Source organism: Pseudorca crassidens, chromosome 6 (genome assembly GCF_039906515.1).
Source record: "Pseudorca crassidens isolate mPseCra1 chromosome 6, mPseCra1.hap1, whole genome shotgun sequence".
Taxonomy (NCBI): domain Eukaryota; kingdom Metazoa; phylum Chordata; class Mammalia; order Artiodactyla; family Delphinidae; genus Pseudorca; species Pseudorca crassidens.
The window spans coordinates 114,274,548-114,292,776 of NC_090301.1; the positions used below are offsets into that span (position 1 = coordinate 114,274,548).

An 18,229-nucleotide genomic window follows, 5' to 3' on the forward strand; every position below is an offset into this window, starting at 1 on the left:
GTGTACACCAGCCTATGGACTTTGGAAAACCTTTTTCCTATGTGTTCTTCCAGTGAATTAAAAAGAAAATAATTTCTGAATTTAGCCTTGTAAACTGAACTTTGCCCAGCAAGTATATTGAACTGATGCATAACTGAATGCCCAAGTCCCTGTTCATTTTGGGGATTTAGCAAGCATTCCTTTGAAAACGAACCAACTCAGTCAATGTCAGTACCACCCCCAAAAATATTACAGTGAAACTAATTTCTTCTTTTTTAAAAAATTTGCGTGGAGGGACTTCCCTGGTGGTGCAGTGGTTAGGAATCCACCTGCCAATGCAAGGGACATGGGTTCAATCCCTGGTCTGAGAAGATCCCACATGCTGTGGAGCAACTAAGTCCATGTGCTGCAACTACTGAGCCTGCGCTCTAGGGCCCGTGTGCTGCAGCTACTGAGCTCGTGTGCTGCAACTACTGAAGCCCGCACGCCCAGATCCCGTGTTCTGCAACAAGAGAAGCCACTGCAACGAGAAGCCCGTGCACTGCAACGAAGACTAGCCCCCGCTCGCCACAGCTAGAGGAAGCCCTCGTGCAGCAACGAAGAACCAAGGCAGCCAACAAAAAACAACAACAACAAAAAAATTGCATGGAAAAAGGAAATGTGATTATTTGGAGGAAGAAATCAGTGCAGGGAATGGGAATTTTTAAAATGTACTCAATGTCTGAAAGTATTGAAAATCTAAGTGAAACTATAGGATGAATGGGTGGCAGGTTTCTTCAGGTCTGAGAGTCCTCCTAAGAACTGGGTTCGATTGGAAAGGTTGACGGCACACAGTGTGACTGAAGGCTTTGTGCCTTACCCTCACTGGCTACAAAAAGAAACAAAGAAATTTTAAAAATCCAATATCAGTGCAACATAAACATTCTCTTGGTGCCTGAAATTCCACCATGAAGATTCATTGCTTTGGGAAAGCCTAGTTTCTTGGTAGTCATCTTGGTTTAAACTGTCTTCCCTAAAAAAGCCACAAACAGAATATGTAGAGGCTGGTGAGAATAGAGGAAATGAGAAAGGGAGGTAAATGTAGAGCTATATCAGCCTGTTTAGGATAGGAAGGGTGGGAAGGAGCAAAGAAGGACCATATTAGTGAGTAACACACTCCTGAGGGCTGAGTTGGAGGGTGAGAATGCACCCATCACAAGGCAACCTCCTTCCTGGTTTAATCAAAACCCAGGATGACTATCCGGGTGGGGCAGAAATTTCCTGTGTGAAATAGCACTTTCCCTTGAAGCCAAGGAGTTCTTAGGGACATTTTCTGGCCATATATCTAACACCTCCAAAGCACTCTTAAGAGGCACAGTGGGAAGAGGGCGGGCCAGTTAGATAATAGACTGCAAAAGTGTCCACGCCTACATGTAGTATTGTCTGAACTAAACACACACACAGAGAACGGGCAATTTGGAAAGAAAAGGTACATCCCAGGAGCCAAGACAAAAGGGGAAGTTATAATGAGTTCTTCCCTTCTTCCTGCTCTTCCTCCTTTTACTTCTGTGAATGTTTACAGAAAATCACAATCCTGCTCTGTATTTTGAGAGAGAATATAAATCTACCGCCTCCCAACATGTCACAGCCGCCATTTGCCACTGCCAACCACCTATGGATTTCCTATAAGCAGGGTTCATTCATTGTGCAAATTAGATAATTGAAACAATCTATCTGCTTCAGGCAGCTGGCTTCAGGGATGACGCTTGCCTGTTGCCATGACAAGTAATTTTCAGAGTGAAATTTTAGGTACAATAACTCACTGAACAATAAGCTGTTGCCCTGTTCTATCAGGAAGACAAGACCTTAAGGATAAAATTCTTTCTTTATTTATATTTATTGGCTACTGGAGATGATAAAGCAATCTCTCGCCAATTAGTATTCTAGCCAGCCCCTTTTCTTCTGCTTTATGATCATCTCCCTTGCTGCAAAGGAAGATAGGATGAAAGAGTACAATTCTGTTGATCGTGGTTCTCTGGGATTCCTCAGTCATACCTTCTAGATGGTGGGCTATTCATTATGGTGCAGACCTTGAAGGGATGAAATCAGAGGAGCTAGGAAATCCATAGCTTGTGTTGCTTCACAAATATGCGTGTGGCATCTTCACCCAGGGATTAATTATACTTCTATATATTCTAATCAGAAAGAAAAGTCTTTTAAAATTTTTTTTATTGAGTATAGTTGATCTACAATGTTGTGTTAGTATCTGCTGTACAGCAAAGTGATTCTGTTATACATATATATACATTCTTTTTTAATATTCTTTTGCATTGTGGTTTATCACAGGATACTGAATATGGTTCTCTGTGCTATACAGTAGGACCTTGTTGTCTATGCAATCTGTATATAAAAGCTTATATCTGCTAACCCCAACCTCCCAGTCCATCCCTCCCCCCAACCCCCTCCCCCTTGGCAAGCACAAGCCTGTTCTCTATGTCCGTGATTCTGTTTCTGTTTCGCAGATAGGTTCATTTGTGTCATATTTTAGATTCCACGTTTAAGTGATATCATATGGTATTTGTATTTGTTTCAGAAAGAAAAGTCTTAGAAGGAGAGTAACATAGGCTTGGAACATTTTTCTCTGTGTTTTATAGGATTAAAAGCAGTCAGCAAAGTCAGAGAGGTCAGAAGAGGACATGAGCTCTGTGAAAGCTGGGACCCCAGCGGCTTTTGATCTCTGCCTTGTCCCCTTAGCCTGGAAGGGCTCAAGCCCCATCAGGTGCACTTCATAGATATTTTCTGAACAAACAAGTGAATGAATGAATTGCTTTCTCCCACTTCACTTCAGACACATTGCATTCTAGTGTCCTCCCCCTTCCCCTTCTCATCAAAACCTGCTCTTACAAACCTATCTCCATTTAATCACAAGTCCCTACAACCTGCTCCATGAAAAGAGGTCTATATGTCCACATAAGTTTGGGAAATTATGCATGCATTCTATTCTTGGTGATTGAAAATGCTCATGAGAATACTAGAGGCACTTTCTCCTGCAGCTAAGAAATCGGAATAACTTTGCCTAACTCAAAATTTCCTAAACTTTATTCATTTATTTCATTTTATTTGGTAGATGTTAATGGAACATTTGCTATGTGCCAGGAAATGGTCTAGACATAGGAAGTGACCAATCAGATAAAGTCCCTGCCTGTCCTGTGGAATTTACGCTCTGGTGGGGAAGACAGAGAGTGCACAAATAAATAAAATACTTAGCTGATCAGATGTTGGTAAGTGAAGTGCAATAAAGAAAAACAAAAAGGCAAGAGCGGTAGGGAGGACTGTGACAGGGAGTTATAGTTTTAAGTTCAGTAGTTATTATTGAGGAGAGGATTGAGCAAAGACCTGCAAGAGGTGAGGGAGTGAGTCACTGGGGGAAAGATATTCCAAGCAGAGGAAGCAGCAAGTGCAAAGGTCCTGAGAATGTCTGCATGTCTGGAGTGTGTGAGGAAACCAAGATGGCCAGGGCTGCTGGATGACTCTAGGATGGGAAGGGCAGTAAGAGGAAAGGTCACGGAGGTGAGAGGGGTAGGGATGGGGGTCAGGTTACGGAGATCATATCTAACCGCAAAAGTGCTTCACTGGTAATGCTGAGAAGTGTTGTCTTTGCTCAGAACCCTCCTTGGTCTCGCACACACAAGTAAAAAACAAACACACACACACAATTTTAAGAAAAAGCAAAAAACGAGACCGGTTTCCTCATGAGTAAAATAATATTGCCTTCCTTTCAAATATTTTTTTAATAATAAAAAATAAATTTTATAGAGTTGTGGGCATTTAGTTAATGCTCAATAAATGTTAGCTCTTTGCTTTTTTCTCTTTCTCACTCCATCTCCCAAAAAAACATGTTGTCTGCCCAGTCTACTATCATGCTGCTATAGCAATGATAACAGTAAGCAATAAGCATAAAGTGCAGAATCAAAGGCATAGGACAACGAGCGTTTGAAGGTGGACAGATAAAAACTTTGGTGGATATAATGCCGTAGATTCCACTAATGAAAAAGATGAGAGAAACTAAAAGATCCCACACCAGAGGATCAAGAAAGCAGACAGGGCAACAGGGATCAGGATTCTGGGCTGTAAATGTGGACATCGGCTGCAAACAGTGAGAAAGGCACCTTGTACACACCAGGGAGGTTTCTTTTTTTTTTTTGCAGTACGCGGGCCTCTCCCTGCCGTGGCCTCTCCTGTTGCGGAGCACAGGCTCCGGACGCGCAGGCTTAGTGGCCATGGCTCACGGGCCCAGCCGCTCCGCGGCATGTGGGATCTTCCCGGACCGGGGCACGAACCTGTGTCCCCTGCATTGGCAGGTGGACTCTCAACCACTGCGCCACCAGGGAAGCACAGGGAGGTTTCTTGAAAGAGTGAACGTTAGATGTTTTTGGGGGGGTATATGGGAGGATGAGTGGGCCTTTTGGACAGCGCATGTTGAAGACTAGTAGACCCCATGGGTTGAAAACGTGGGGATATTTAGGTTCTGACAAAAGATTGGCAAATCACTGCTTGAGAGTTTCGGTTTCCCTACATCATAACCAACACATGATATTGTCATACTTTGTTAATCTAATGGATATGGAAGTCTCTTTCATTGATATTTTACTTTATATTTCCCCAATTATACTGTCATTGAGCTTCTGTTCATATGTTTGTTGGAAATTAGGGTTAAATTCATTTAATTCATTGATATTTATCAAGATTACTTATATTCATATAATATTTTCATTTATTTCACTGTTGCCCTATTAATGGTTATGGGTATTGTTGCCAGGTTTTGATATTACAAGCAATGTTTTAATGAACAATCACCTACCCATGTCATCTTGTACATATTTAGGTTTCTTTGTTGGGTAAATTCCCACAAATAAAATCACTGAATCAAAAATGTATGTATTTATAATAATTAATAGGAAATATATTTTATTTTAATCATTTAGTCATTGTATAATACAGGAACATATTATAATATTTAAAAAGATCAAAAGGGTAAATTGTAAAAAGTAAGTCTTTAATCAGCTTTTCCCCTCTAGCCCTCCAGTTCCTTTTCCTGGGGGCTAATACTGCTACCAGCTTATAAAGAATCCTTCAGGACTTCCCTTTGGCTGCTGTTCCGTACTACCCTTAGAGGCTCTATTTCCCTGAGACTTTAGAATCTCAGGCCACTTGAGGCATTTGAGGCCGTTTGAGGAGAAATGGTTCCAGGCGAGAGAGGATCAGGCAGTGGCAATGGAGGGGTCGCAGTCACGTCAGGCTGCCTGTAGGGAAAAAGCCTGAGGGGCCCTTTTGGTCGCTGGACCCTGCGCTTTCTTCCTTTGCCGGTCCCTGCCTACCACGAAGATGAGTTCAGCCTGGGTCACCACTTTGGAGAAGGAGCATCTCTGGATGTATCTGCAGGCACTCGGCTTCGAGCTGGGCTCGGCGACCGTAGCCTGTGGAAAGATGGTGTCGCACACGCACCTCGGAGTGAACATGTTTGACAAGTTGAACCGTGAGGCCTTTCAAATAGTTTCTTACTTTTTGTTTCAAACACTTGACCAGTCTCTCAGTAAAGAAGTGTTCAAACTTTGTTGGCCTCCATTTGACCAAAAAAGTGATACTGAATTCTGAGAACATTGCTGTGAATGGTTAAAAAAGATTTCTGCTGAATGTGGAAGTAGCTTTCCTCCAGTTGTGGGTTCACTATTTCTTTCTCCTGGTGGTCCTAAGTTTATTCATTTGATGTATCAGTCTGCAAGATTTGTTGCAATAAAAAATATAAAAACCCATTCTAAAAATTCTGTACATTTTACAGAGACATTTAATGTAAAGCCACAAGATTTGCACAAGTGCATTGGCAGATGCCATGTAGCACGTAACAGATTTTTACAAATTTTGCAGAGAGAAGATTGTGTTACCTGAAAATGCCAGGAAAATGCACAATTGTCAGTTAAACAAGCATGAAATTTGAGATCAGAATGTATAGGACAGCAAAACCAAATTAAAAAAATGGAACCCTATGATGACCAAAGTAATATACAAGAGAAAATTCAAAAGGTTCGGTCTTTGTGGGCTTCAGTGAATGAAACATTCATGTTTTTGGAAAAAGAGAGAGAAGTTGTTAGTTCAGTCCTTAGTCTTGTTAACCAATATATTTCAGATGGAACTAATGTTGCTATCAATATTCCAAGGCTCTTACCTGACAAAATTGAGAAAAAAATGTGTCAGTTGCACATAGGAAATGTTTATGAGGCTGGAAAATTGAATGTCTTAACAGTTATTCAGTTATTAAATGAAGTCTTGAAAGTAATGAAATGTGAACATTGTCAGGCTGACCAAGCAAGACTGACAATAGACCTTCACTTCCTTGAAAAAGAGACCAAATTTCAGCGAGAAAGACTGTCAGATCTGAAACATATGAGGTATAAAATAAAAGAAGATCTCACAACTATAAGACATTCTATTGTTGAAAAACAAGAAGAATGGCATAAAATTTGGAAAGAATTTCTCGGCCTGTCTCCTTTCAGTCTAATTAAAGGTTGGACTCCAGCTGTGGATCTTTTACCAACTGTGTCTCCCCTTTCGTTTGATCCTGCCTCAGAAGAAGCATACGCGAAGAGTATTCTTTTGCAGTACCCTGCTTCACTTCCAGATACACCTAAGTAACATATCCAGGAAAATGATTGCAAGAAGGGCAAGTGATACGCTGGAAACTAAATGTGATCTAGCCAAGAGCCCTGCTTCTTTCCTATTACAGCTCATTTCACCATCAGATAGAAACAGTGTTACACTACTTGAAAAGGACAGGAAGTTGACATCTTCTAGAGAGAAAAATGAAACAGTTTCTAAGAAAACACCAGAATTTGAAGTGGAAGACTCTTCATCATCACATATTGCAAAGAGTAGTGCATTTGGAGGGTCTCTGCCAGCTAAAAAAGTGATCCGTTCCAAAAATAGCAAGATCATCTGGTAGAAGAGGTTGCAAGGGCAGTTTTATCTGATTCACCACAACCTTCTAAAGGAAAAGAAGTAATGTTAGAGGAACTAATTGACTCTCTAGTTTCTAACCTGTTCTTAACAAGGAATCAAGTTCCTTGAACTCCAGAAAACTTGATAAGTGATATTAGGAGCTCATGGAGAAAAGCTGTTGAAATAGAAGAAAACAGGAGTACAGAACCAATTCAGATGGATACTGAACATAGAGAAGTGTTGCCAGAATCCTTACCTGTGGTGCATAATCAAAAATAGTTTAACAGGGCCAGTTTTTTCTCAGCAACCACTATGTCCGATTCTAGCCATTCTCATTTGCCTGAAGAGAAAGTTGTTTCAGATTGCCTGAAGTGTGTGCTTCAGAAACCTGTGGTGACCAGTTACATAGGTGAACCAACAAAACAAAATCTGTCAGATTTGTTAAATAAGGACATAATTTGTAAGCAAGATTTGGAATGTACAGCTTTACAGAACAAACTTTTAGAAACTAGCCAAATAGAGACATTCTACCCTGCTGTAGGCAATAGGAGAGATGTGATAGGTAGCAGTGAAGAATAGTATATTAAAATATCAGACTCGAAAGCTTTTTACAGAGATCTTTCCATGCATAAAAGTATGTTATGGAACTCTTTTCAGGTATCAAGTGGAATTAGTTCCAGTTTTAAAGATAGTGATTTTGGCATATTACATGAAACTCTTCCAGAAGAAGTTGGTCACTTAAGTCTTAATAGCTCCAGTAGTACAGAGGCCAGTTTTAAACTGGAAGCAAACAGTCCTATGCACAGTGGCATTTTCCCAGAAGGTGTTGTGGAAGGAAGACAAACTACTCCAGAATCAGACTTTAATTTACAGGCTACTTGCAGTGGATATGAAGCTCTGAAGAAATCTCTGTCCAAGCAAAGGGAAGAAATTTGCCTCTCTAATCCTGAAACAGTTGAAAGACAAACCTGAATTAAGCCTTACTTCCCAATACATGCAAACTGATGATATGCTTAACTGTTTGGGCACTCATGATTTGCACACTGACTATACAAAACCATCTTCACGCATGTCCCTTAATGAAAGAAAACGGTCTCTTTCACCACTAATTAGGTTTTCTCCAGTGGAACAAAGATTGAGAACCACAATACCATGTAGTCTTGGAGAACTTCTACCTAATGTAACAGTCAGTTTTGCTGAAGAAGAAATCTTGAATACGAGCCTTGATGCAAAAGAATCTCCATCTGACTTGAAAGATGAAGCAGTAGCCCAGTCAGTTTAACTATGATGAACTTAAGTTGAAGCAGTGTCACGGGATAAAAACTGATTTGTAATTTAAATACACATTGGGAGTGTAACTGTTTTTCAAGGTCTAAAAAAGTCCTAAATAATGCTTTTTAGCCTTCTCTGCTGATTTTAGGTAAGGAGAGTATGTTTGGATTTTCTCTCTTTGTATGGATATGGGGTTGAAATGTGAAGTATTTCGAAAGCAAACAAGTTACGAGAAGCCATTTTGATTTCTTTTTTGTTGTTGTTAGTTTCTGCTTTATAACAAAGTGAATCAGTTGTACATATACATATGTTCCCATATCTCTTCCCTCTTGCGTCTCCCTCCCTCCCACCCTCCCTATCCCTCCCCTCCAGGTGGTCACAAAGCACCGAGCTGATCTCCCTGTGCTATGCGGCTGCTTCCCACTAGCTATCTGTTTTACGTTTGGTAGTGTATATATGTCCATGCCACTCTCTCACTTCATCCCAGCTTACCCTTCTCCCTCCCTGTGTCCTCAAGTCCATTCTCTAGTAGGTCTGTGTCTTTATTCCTGTCTTACCCCTAGCTTCTTCATGACATTTTTTTTTCTTAAATTCCATATATATGTGTTAGCATATGGTATTTGTCTTTCTCTTTCTGACTTACTTCACTCTGTGTGACAGACTCTAGGTCAATCCACCTGATTACAAGTAGCTCAATTTTGTTTCTTTTTATGGCTGAGTAGTATTCCATTGTATATATGTGCCACATCTTCTTTATCCATTCATCCGATGATGGACACTTAGGTTGTGCGTAATCTTGTAAGCATGAAATAAATGGCAAAGTATTAGGTTAACTAATTCATTATGTTCTAGTTTCAGTTAATAACATAAGGATGAGTAGTTTTTGATGTGTTTTATTAAGTGGTTAACTTAATAGCCATTGGATATACTGATCTTTCTTTTTAGGGAAATAAACAACTTTTATTGTTTCTTTTTAGAACATTCTGGTACTAAACAAAAAAAGTGAGGAAAGTAATGCTTTGGGGTGTATAATCAAAATGACAAAGTTTAAGTATGGGAAAGCTCTAAGGAGGCTTAATGATTATTCACGTAGGTTGATGCTGAAAAATGATGTTTGATGGAATAAAGTGCATGTGATGATAGTGAAGACTGGAGCAGAATGAATTTAGGAAAAAGGAAAAAGGTGGAAGATGACTAGATACTTTTGAGGGATGCTAACTATAAATCCTTTCAGTGGGTTGTATAGCACTTTTATATTTAGTCTAATTTAGACTTTGAGAATTTAACTCTAGTTTTTTATTTTAACAGAAAAAATGTAAATTAAAAAATTAGTCTGTGTTTGGTTTTTTTTGGAGGGGCACTGTTTTGGGAGAAGGGAGCTATTTTTTTTTTTTAATTTTTTATTGGAGTATAGTTGCTTTGCAATGTTGTGTTGGTTTCTGCTGCACTGTGAAGTGAATCAGCCATGCGCATACACACATCCCCTCCCTCTTGGACCTCCCTCCCTCCTCCCTCCCCCCCCGCCATCCCACCCAACTGGGCCATCACAGAGCTCTGAGCTGAGCTCCCTGTGCTATACAGCAGGTTAAGGGAGCTAATTTTGTTTGTTACCTTCCTCCTCAAAAACCATCAGTTACCCACTGCCTACAGAACAGCTTCAAATTAACTTGAGAAAATTGAATTTGGGCTTAAATTACTTGTTCAGTGTTCCACAGCTAAGTTGGTGATGAAGCTAGGATTTGACCCTATTTTCCTTTCTTAATATACCAACAAGACCTCCTAGAAGTAACTAAAAGGCCAGGATGTAGGATATGGCTGAAGGAGTGGGCCTTCTGGACTCTAAGTGAGAGTCAGATGTGAGGCCTCTTGTACAGTGTCCTGCCTCATGTAGTCAGATCCCCTTGCCAAGAAAAGGGCTTGTCTTTAGCATCCAAGTGAATACATGCCATTGCCCTCTGCAAACCAGGAGGTTAAGCACATGCTGGAAGGGTTATAGCACCTACAGCACCCCTGTGTCTAGCCCCAACTCTTAACCATCACAACCTTGTTCAATTTGCCAGGAAACTGGCAAGAAGAGGAGAAAAGTTGAAGGGAGGAGTTCTGGAAGTGGATGGGCCTAACAGTTCATCTTTCTTCACTCATTTTGGCTTACTTTCTCTGTGTTGCTTGTTTGATCCAAGTTTGAAGGCCAGTCTTTTTATGTAAGAAAAGACAGAAGAAAAGCACATATAACTACCTTATTTGCAGCAGAAAAGAAAGAGGAAGAGAAAAGCTTCTCCTAAGGTGCCATATTCTTTTATTAGTTAATAGAACAAATAGGGACTCTGTAAGTCTACTGGGAACTATCCTCTAGTCTTAAGAAACCCAGTATCAGTAAGTCCAAAATTAACATGTAAAGGAGAAGGTAGAGCTATCATATTAGCATCTACAAAGTGCCAGGGCTATTCCTGGATACTTAATAATACATATTATATCATTTAATTCTCATACCTCTGTAAGACAGTGATATTGTACCTATTTTACAGGTAATGGTAGCAAAGCTAGGGAGCTTAAATGACTTGTCTAAGGTGGACTTGAGGAATTACCTGGGATACCTCTTAAAAAAACATATATTCTGTACGTCTAAAATGAGGATTAGAAATCTGCATTTTACATAGCTTCCCTGGTAATTCTTAGGCTCAGTAAAAAGCTTGAGAGCCACTGCTAGGGGATACAGATTCACATTTAGCCCTGGGGTATCTTAAAGAAGCTGGGTACACTATTACATACATACTGCTTTAGAGATCTTAGCCCTCTGATAAGGGAGCTGAAGTTCACCAATAAGTGTGGGCCCTGAATTACTGAGAATCAAAAGATCAAAATATCTCTGGGTATTAATGGATTTACAAAAACCACATTGTTGTTAAGTGAGTCATACCTGTGATAGGCTGAGAGTTTTTGGCATTTTTCCCTGTCCTTTGTATGCCAGTAGTATAAACAAAAGTATATTAAATCTGTCACTTTCTCCTAAACCATTCTGATTATGACTTACTACCTTCAGCCTCTTCCTTATCCAGTATTGCCTGCATACCTGCCTTTTAACCTTAAGGGACTGCTTTGATCATATCACTTCTTGGTTTAAAATTCCATTAATAGTTCATTGGTAATTCCAGAATAGAGTTCAAAGTTAAGGGATATAAGGTCTCCTCCATAGATTCCTGTTTTCCCCCTTCCACTTATGCTCTTCCATTTTCTTCTTTCGGAAGTGCTTTGGTGAGCATGCGTCTTTAAAAATCTTAATTCACAGTTCTGAAGCTGGAATATCCTACCTTCATCTCCCAGCTTTTCACAGTTATAGTTGTCCTTTAGGGTTTAGAACAAATGTCACTTTCACCTTGAAGTCTTAATCTCTTATCCATGGGCCTGTCCCTTCTCTGAAATCTCCTATGGCTTATGTTAACTTTTATTCACTTAGTATTTTTCATTTATTGCTTTTATTGTATTTTTTCATGGTTGTATGTAATTCCTCCAGTTGTATTGATTAAATACATACAGACAGACATACTTACGTAGATGTGCATGTGGGGTGTGTCCACGCATACATAGACTCCAAGGGCCATAGATCATCCTTAGCAGATATTGAAGTATTGGAATTGTTTTCTTTGCCTTCTGTGTGATGGAATTAAAGTAATGGTAAAGAGGGAGGGCTACTTTATTGCTAAGAGTACTTTTTCTCATTACATTCACAGCAGAATGTACCTTGTTTTATTCACTATTCATAAGATGAAGGTGTGTAAACTGACTTCTCTATCAGTTTGAAACTTTAGATAATGCCTCTATGTCCTAATTGTTTTAAATGTTTAAAGAGGACAAGCATATAATATCGCTTAACATGAAAAATGTTATCAAGTGGAATAAAGACTCTGTTGTTAAAGAAAATCAATTTGGGGGAGTTTAATTGAAAACAAAAATATAAGTATTTTGAAACCATTCTTTACCATGTGTTTCTTAACCATGATCTATGGAGTCAATTTTATTTAATTCTTGAGACCTGTATAAAAGGAAACACTGTTTTTTCCCTACTCTGAGTGTACTAAAATTAAAGTAGATATGTTTAAGGACATTTTCCTCTATGTAAAGGAAGTATTTGCTAAAGTAAAATTCTCTTTCACATGAAGTTGCAGATACATAGTTGATACACCTTTTGCCTTATGCACTGTGAATGTTAAATCCACATCCTGAATTTAAAATATTTGTGAGTCCTCCATGGGACTGTTTGTAAATGTTTTGCATACTAGTCTTGAATAAACATTCAGTATCAAAAAAAAAAAAGAATCCTTCAGAAATATTCCATGTATATATAAGCTACTCTGTACATAGGAGAATTCCTTTTGTTAAAGCAGATTTGTGCTTTATTCTGCATTGTAGTTTATAGGATGGAGATAGCTCTTGCCAGGACATTGATTAAAACAGAGAAAACAGGCTTTGATGTAAGCATTCTGATAGGAACATATTTCTTTATTGTCTTGTCATTTAGTCTTAGCCATACACTGTCACCGTGATGGATGCCACCAATAAAAGTGATTGTTCTCTTAATTTTAGTATGCTTAACACTTCACTCTGGAGGAAAAGCTGGCTGTAAATTTGGGGCCCTGCACTGTTCCTGGCCACAAATTTTGGAACTTGCTTCAATCTGAACTCATTACACTCTGCATTTGGTGCATAGCAGTTATACTGGGAACCCTCTTCACCATCATCCTGGTGGTTCTCTGCTTCTCTCTTGTATTGTTATCTCTTGTTTCTTATGTCCCATAAAGTATTCTGTCCTAGTTTACTTCTTCATTTTGGGGAAAAAAAAAATCTCCTCATAGCTTTCTATGAAAGAAATTTGTGGGAGGTCAATAGCTTGAGAACTGATTGATTTGAAAATATTTTCAGGGTATTCTTATTCTTGATTGGTAGTCTGCCTGGGTATTGAATTCTATGTTGGAAATTGTTTTTCTTCAGAACTGTGAAGGCATTGATACAGGTTTCAGTGTTGCTTTTCAGAAATCTGAAGACTATTTTTCTTCTAACTGGGGTAGTTAAATATCTTCTACTATCTCCAAATGGTAATGAGAAAATAGCTCTTTTGAGTTGCTGCCTAGGTGTTTTACATGTATGTATGACTATCCTGCTCACGCCCAGAGTCTAGACATTTAGGAAGGACCTGAGCTTAGGATTCCTATCACAAGCTCTGCCATTGCTTTTCCCAGGGCATCTTTTAAAATAACCACTTACAGTTGAGCCGATGAAAAATTAGTGACATCTGTCCCAACCACCATATAAATAATAGGGGCTTGGTACCCTGCCATCTCTTACTTGCTTGTGACCCGGGATGGAGGATTGCCCTTCCCCCAGCTCATTGCATCCCCCCTCTCCTCTTTGTGGGATCTGTAAGTAATAAATCTTTGACTTTATGTCCTTTGTGTGAATGTTCTGGGTCTTTAATCAAAACAACCCCTGAGTTTTCACTTTTCCGAGGTGGGAGCTGGGATGCTGAGGGGGAGCTACCTGCTGGCCCATGGGTGGGTGGGTGCGTTGTTCCTCCCCATTCAGCAGGTCGTAATCTGAATATTCTTAATTTAATACACCATCAACTGGTATTCCAACACACCAGTGAAGTGAATTTTTACAATATTATGCCTTCTGTATTATTAGGCATTTTGCTGGATTCTTGTAGGACTTTTCAACCTGGAAAAACTATCCTTCAGTTTTTTAGAAGTTTTCTTAAACTAGTTTATTCATGATTCTTCCTGTCCTTTTCCTCTCTTTTCTCTTCCAAGAACTCTTTTAATTTCAATTTGTTTTTCTGGGTTGGACCTTCAGCTTTCTTATCTTTACTTTCTCATTTTTATCTCTTGTTTATGCTCTACTTCCTGGAGATTTCTTCAAGCATATATTTTATCTTTTTTCTGAAACTCTTGATTCCTAGCATGCTTTTAATTTATGAGTTGTTTTAATTTGTTCTCTGAATTTTCTTTCTTAGAATATCCTGTTCTTGCTTCATGGATGGAATTTTTTCTATTATTAGTCCACTGATATTTTAAAAAATCATTTTAATCTTCTTATCTCAACAACTTTCTTCTCCCTGTGTTAGTTCCTTTATATTTTTTGCTTGATTGTGTCCTTGACCTTGGACTTCCCAGCCTCCAGAGCTGTGAGAAATCACTTTCTGCTGTTAAACCATCTAGTCTATAATATTTTGTTAAAGCTGACCAAGCTGACTAATACGGAGAGTGTAAACTGGAACTTCCTCGATGTGTCAGTCTTTTGGGAGAAGCAGAAATTGAGTAAAGTCTAGAGCATAAGATACTGTTGAGAAAAGAAAGCTAAAATGTGGTTGAAGTAGGGGGTTATGGATAGTCTGTGGGAAGCATGAAGACCCTTGGTATCTGTCAGGTCACGGAAAAGAGTGGTAAGACTCATTGAAGGTAAAGCTCACTTGCCTAAGCGTTTGATTTGTTAGCATCCCTAAGCCCAAGGAATGCTCAAAACGTTTAGAAAACTGAGAGAGATGGGATGTGTTCTGCTGTGAATGAACATGTACCAGAGAAGATTCCATTGCCATGTGTAAGAGAGAGCGGATACATTTAAAATGCGACCATTTGATGTAAGACTTATGCTGGGTGGTGAATGGTTCAGCACGTAATCTCACAGCTCCTTGTGGCATATTTTTAAGTACTGTACTTGCAGATGACCTTTTACAGAGGTAAATTGCCTATAAGGGGCTATAGTGCTACATTTTAATAATGCTTCAGGGACATTAGGAGGAAAGTAACGGTTATTATTTGGTGATAGGGTCCCATTATTAACTTTCAGGCTGCCGCTGAGCAGCAAATCCAGCTTCAGCAAGAGATGTCTCTTCTGAGGCTTTAAGAATTGATCCAAGCTGGCAGAGCTATATACGCAGTAAGTTAAGGGGGGAAAGTAGAAAAAACAAGGAAGGAGAGGAAAAATGCTTGGAGTAAGAAAATCTAAGTGGTTCACTTTGGAAAAAAATATCGATAAATGGTTCACTCTTACGGAGAAGAGGCAATCTTTGAACTAGAGTATAAGGGAATGGAGTATAAGGGAATGGAGTATCAGGGAATCCTAGTTTTTACCTGAGTTGGTCCATTTCCAGTCTTCTGTATGATGCATCCTGAAGGTAAGTTTTTCTGGGGATTTCCTATTTAGTTTATCTTATATAACTGCTAAATTAAAATAACAACCTCATAATACTAAGGAAAGACCCTTCAAATAGCTTGTTTTTCTACATACAGAAAGAAGTGAAAACACTTTCATCTGGTAATCAAGACTATTTATACTTATAATGTGGACTTTCCAACCTGATACTTTCCTTCCCCCACTCACTACTTTCAGGGTATCCTGCTTAGAGCAGATTGATGTCCTTTCTGCCCGCTAATGTATTATGCTTATTCATAATTTCCTGCTTCTGTTGTGATATTCTTCCCTTCCTTTTGAATTACTACAGTCCAGAGATCAGCAAATTTTTTCTGTAAAGGGTCAGATAGTAAATATTTTCAGTTTTGTGAGCCATATGTTCTCTGTTGCAACTACTTAATTCAATTCAATTCTGCTGTTGTTGAATGAAAGCAACCATAGATAACATGCAAACAAATGGGTGTGGAGGGAAGGACCAAGAAGGTGATACAGGAGGCTCCTGAACTTCCCTCCTTTCATGGATGCATTGAATGTACAGCTACCCATGAAGCAATTCCTTCTGAAGGAAATCCAGAAATGAGATGAATGTCTCCTGTACATGTGGAGAGTAAGAAAATATCCACATCAAGACAGGTAAGAAAGGCTGAGAACAGTCCCACCCCAGCACAACACCATACAATCAAGACGGAACTGCTAAATCCCAGCTTCTCCCCGAAGAGTGAAGTGTTTGGGCCACACGTATAGTGCTGATAACCTTTAAGGCTGACATCTGAGGGATGGACCCCTTGCTCTGAAAGCCAGTGGAGCCAGCATCCACAAGACCCACAAGACTATAGCATATAAAGAAGTAGTTCTCAATGGGGACCTGAACAGCCCTTGTGGCTATCCCCCAGGGCTCAGTGCAAAGAGAGAAGGCAAAAGTGCCTATTTTCCACTCTTTCCCTGAAAGGAGCCTGAATACATAGTTTCCAAGAAAAACAAGTCTGAATTGAACAACCTAATTTTACACCTCAAGAAACTAGAAAGGAACAAACTAAACCCAAATTTAGCGGGAGAAAAAAATAGCTAAAGATCAGATCAGAAAAAGATGAAGTAGAAACTAAAAAGACAATAAAACTAAGAACTGTTTTTTTTTTAAAAAGCTAAGCAAAAGTGACAAACCTTTAGCTAGACTAAAAAAAAAAGAGAAAGGACTCAAATAAATAAAATCAGAAATGAATGAGGAGACATTAGAACTGCTAACACTGAAATATTAAGAATTATAAGAAACTACCGGGAACAGTTATAAACCAACAAATTAGATAGCCTAGAGTAAATGGATAAAGTCCTAGAAACATACAATCTACCAAGACCAAAGCATGAAGAAATAGAAAACCTGAACAAACCAGTTACTTTTAGGGAGATTGAATCAATAATCAAAAACTGCCCAACAAAGAAAATTTCAGAACAAGATGGATTTAATGCTGAATTCTACCAAACGTTTAAAGAATTAATACTAATTTTTCTCAAAGTCTTCCAAAAAAACAGAAGAGGAGGGAATACTTCCAAATTCATTTTATGAGACCAGCATTACCCTGATACCAAAATCAGGCAAGGACACCACAAGAAAAGAATACTACAGGCCAGTATGCCGGATGCAAAAGTCCTCAACAAAATATTAGCAGACATAGATGCTAAACATAGATGCGAAAGTCCTCAACACAATATTAGCAAAACAAATTTAAAAGTACATTAAAGGACTGTGACAGTACACTATGATCAAATGGGATTTATTCCAGGGATATGACGTAAGGATTGTTCAGCATCCACAGATCAATATGAGATATACCACATTAACAAAATGAAGGGTAAAAATCATGTGATCATCTCAATAGATGCAGAAAAAGCATTTGACAAAAGTCAACATCTTTTAGTGATAAAACCTCTAAACAAACTAAGTATAAAAGGAATGTGCCTCAACATAATAAAGGCCATATCTGACAAACGTATAGCTAATATCATACTCAATAGTGAAAAGGAGAAATCTTTTCCTCTAAGATCAGAAACAAGACAAAGATGTTCATTCTCACCACTTTCATTCAACATAGTACTGGAAGTCCTAGCCAGAGCAATTAGGCAAGGAAAAGAAATAAAATGCATCTAAATCAGAAAGGAAGAAGTAAAATTATCTCTGTTTAGAAATGACATGATATTATATATATTTAGAAGCCCTAAAGACTCCAATAAAAATGTATTAGAAGTAATAAACAATTTCAGTAAAACTGCAGGTTCTAGAATCATTATATAAAAATCAGTTGCATCTCTATATACTACCAATGAACTATTGGAAAGAGAAAGACAAATTCTGCATGGTATCACCTATATGTGGAATCTAAAAAAAACCCCAAAATCAAAAAAAAGTCCAACACAGAGAAGCAGAGAGAACATGGTGGTTTCCAGACGCTGAGAGGTGGGAAAAATAGGAAGAGACTGGTAAATGGGTATAAGCTTTCAGTTATAAGATGAATAAAGTCTGAGAATCTAATATATAGCATGGTGACTATAGTCAATAATATTGTGTTGTATAACTGAAATTTGATAAGAGAGTCAAATTTAAGTGTTTTTTTTAAAAGAGTATAAATATGTTCGGTGATGGACATGTTAATTAACTCATGGTGGACATCTTTTCACAATGCATATGTATATCAAATCATGATGTTGCACACTTTAAATATTTTACAGTTTTGTCAGTTAGATCTCAGTTGAGCTAAAAGAAAACCCCAAAATCTCAAATGTATGTGGCCAGATTTGGCCCTCTGGTTGTAGTTTACCTACGGCTTCT

At 38.7% G+C, this 18,229-nt stretch overlaps 1 pseudogene; it reads left to right on the top strand.

Annotated features, from left to right (window-relative positions):
* The first annotated feature begins 5,343 nt into the window (after positions 1-5,343).
* LOC137225907 (HAUS augmin-like complex subunit 6 pseudogene) lies at positions 5,344-8,258 on the top strand (annotated as a pseudogene).
* Positions 8,259-18,229: the final 9,971 nt, after the last annotated feature.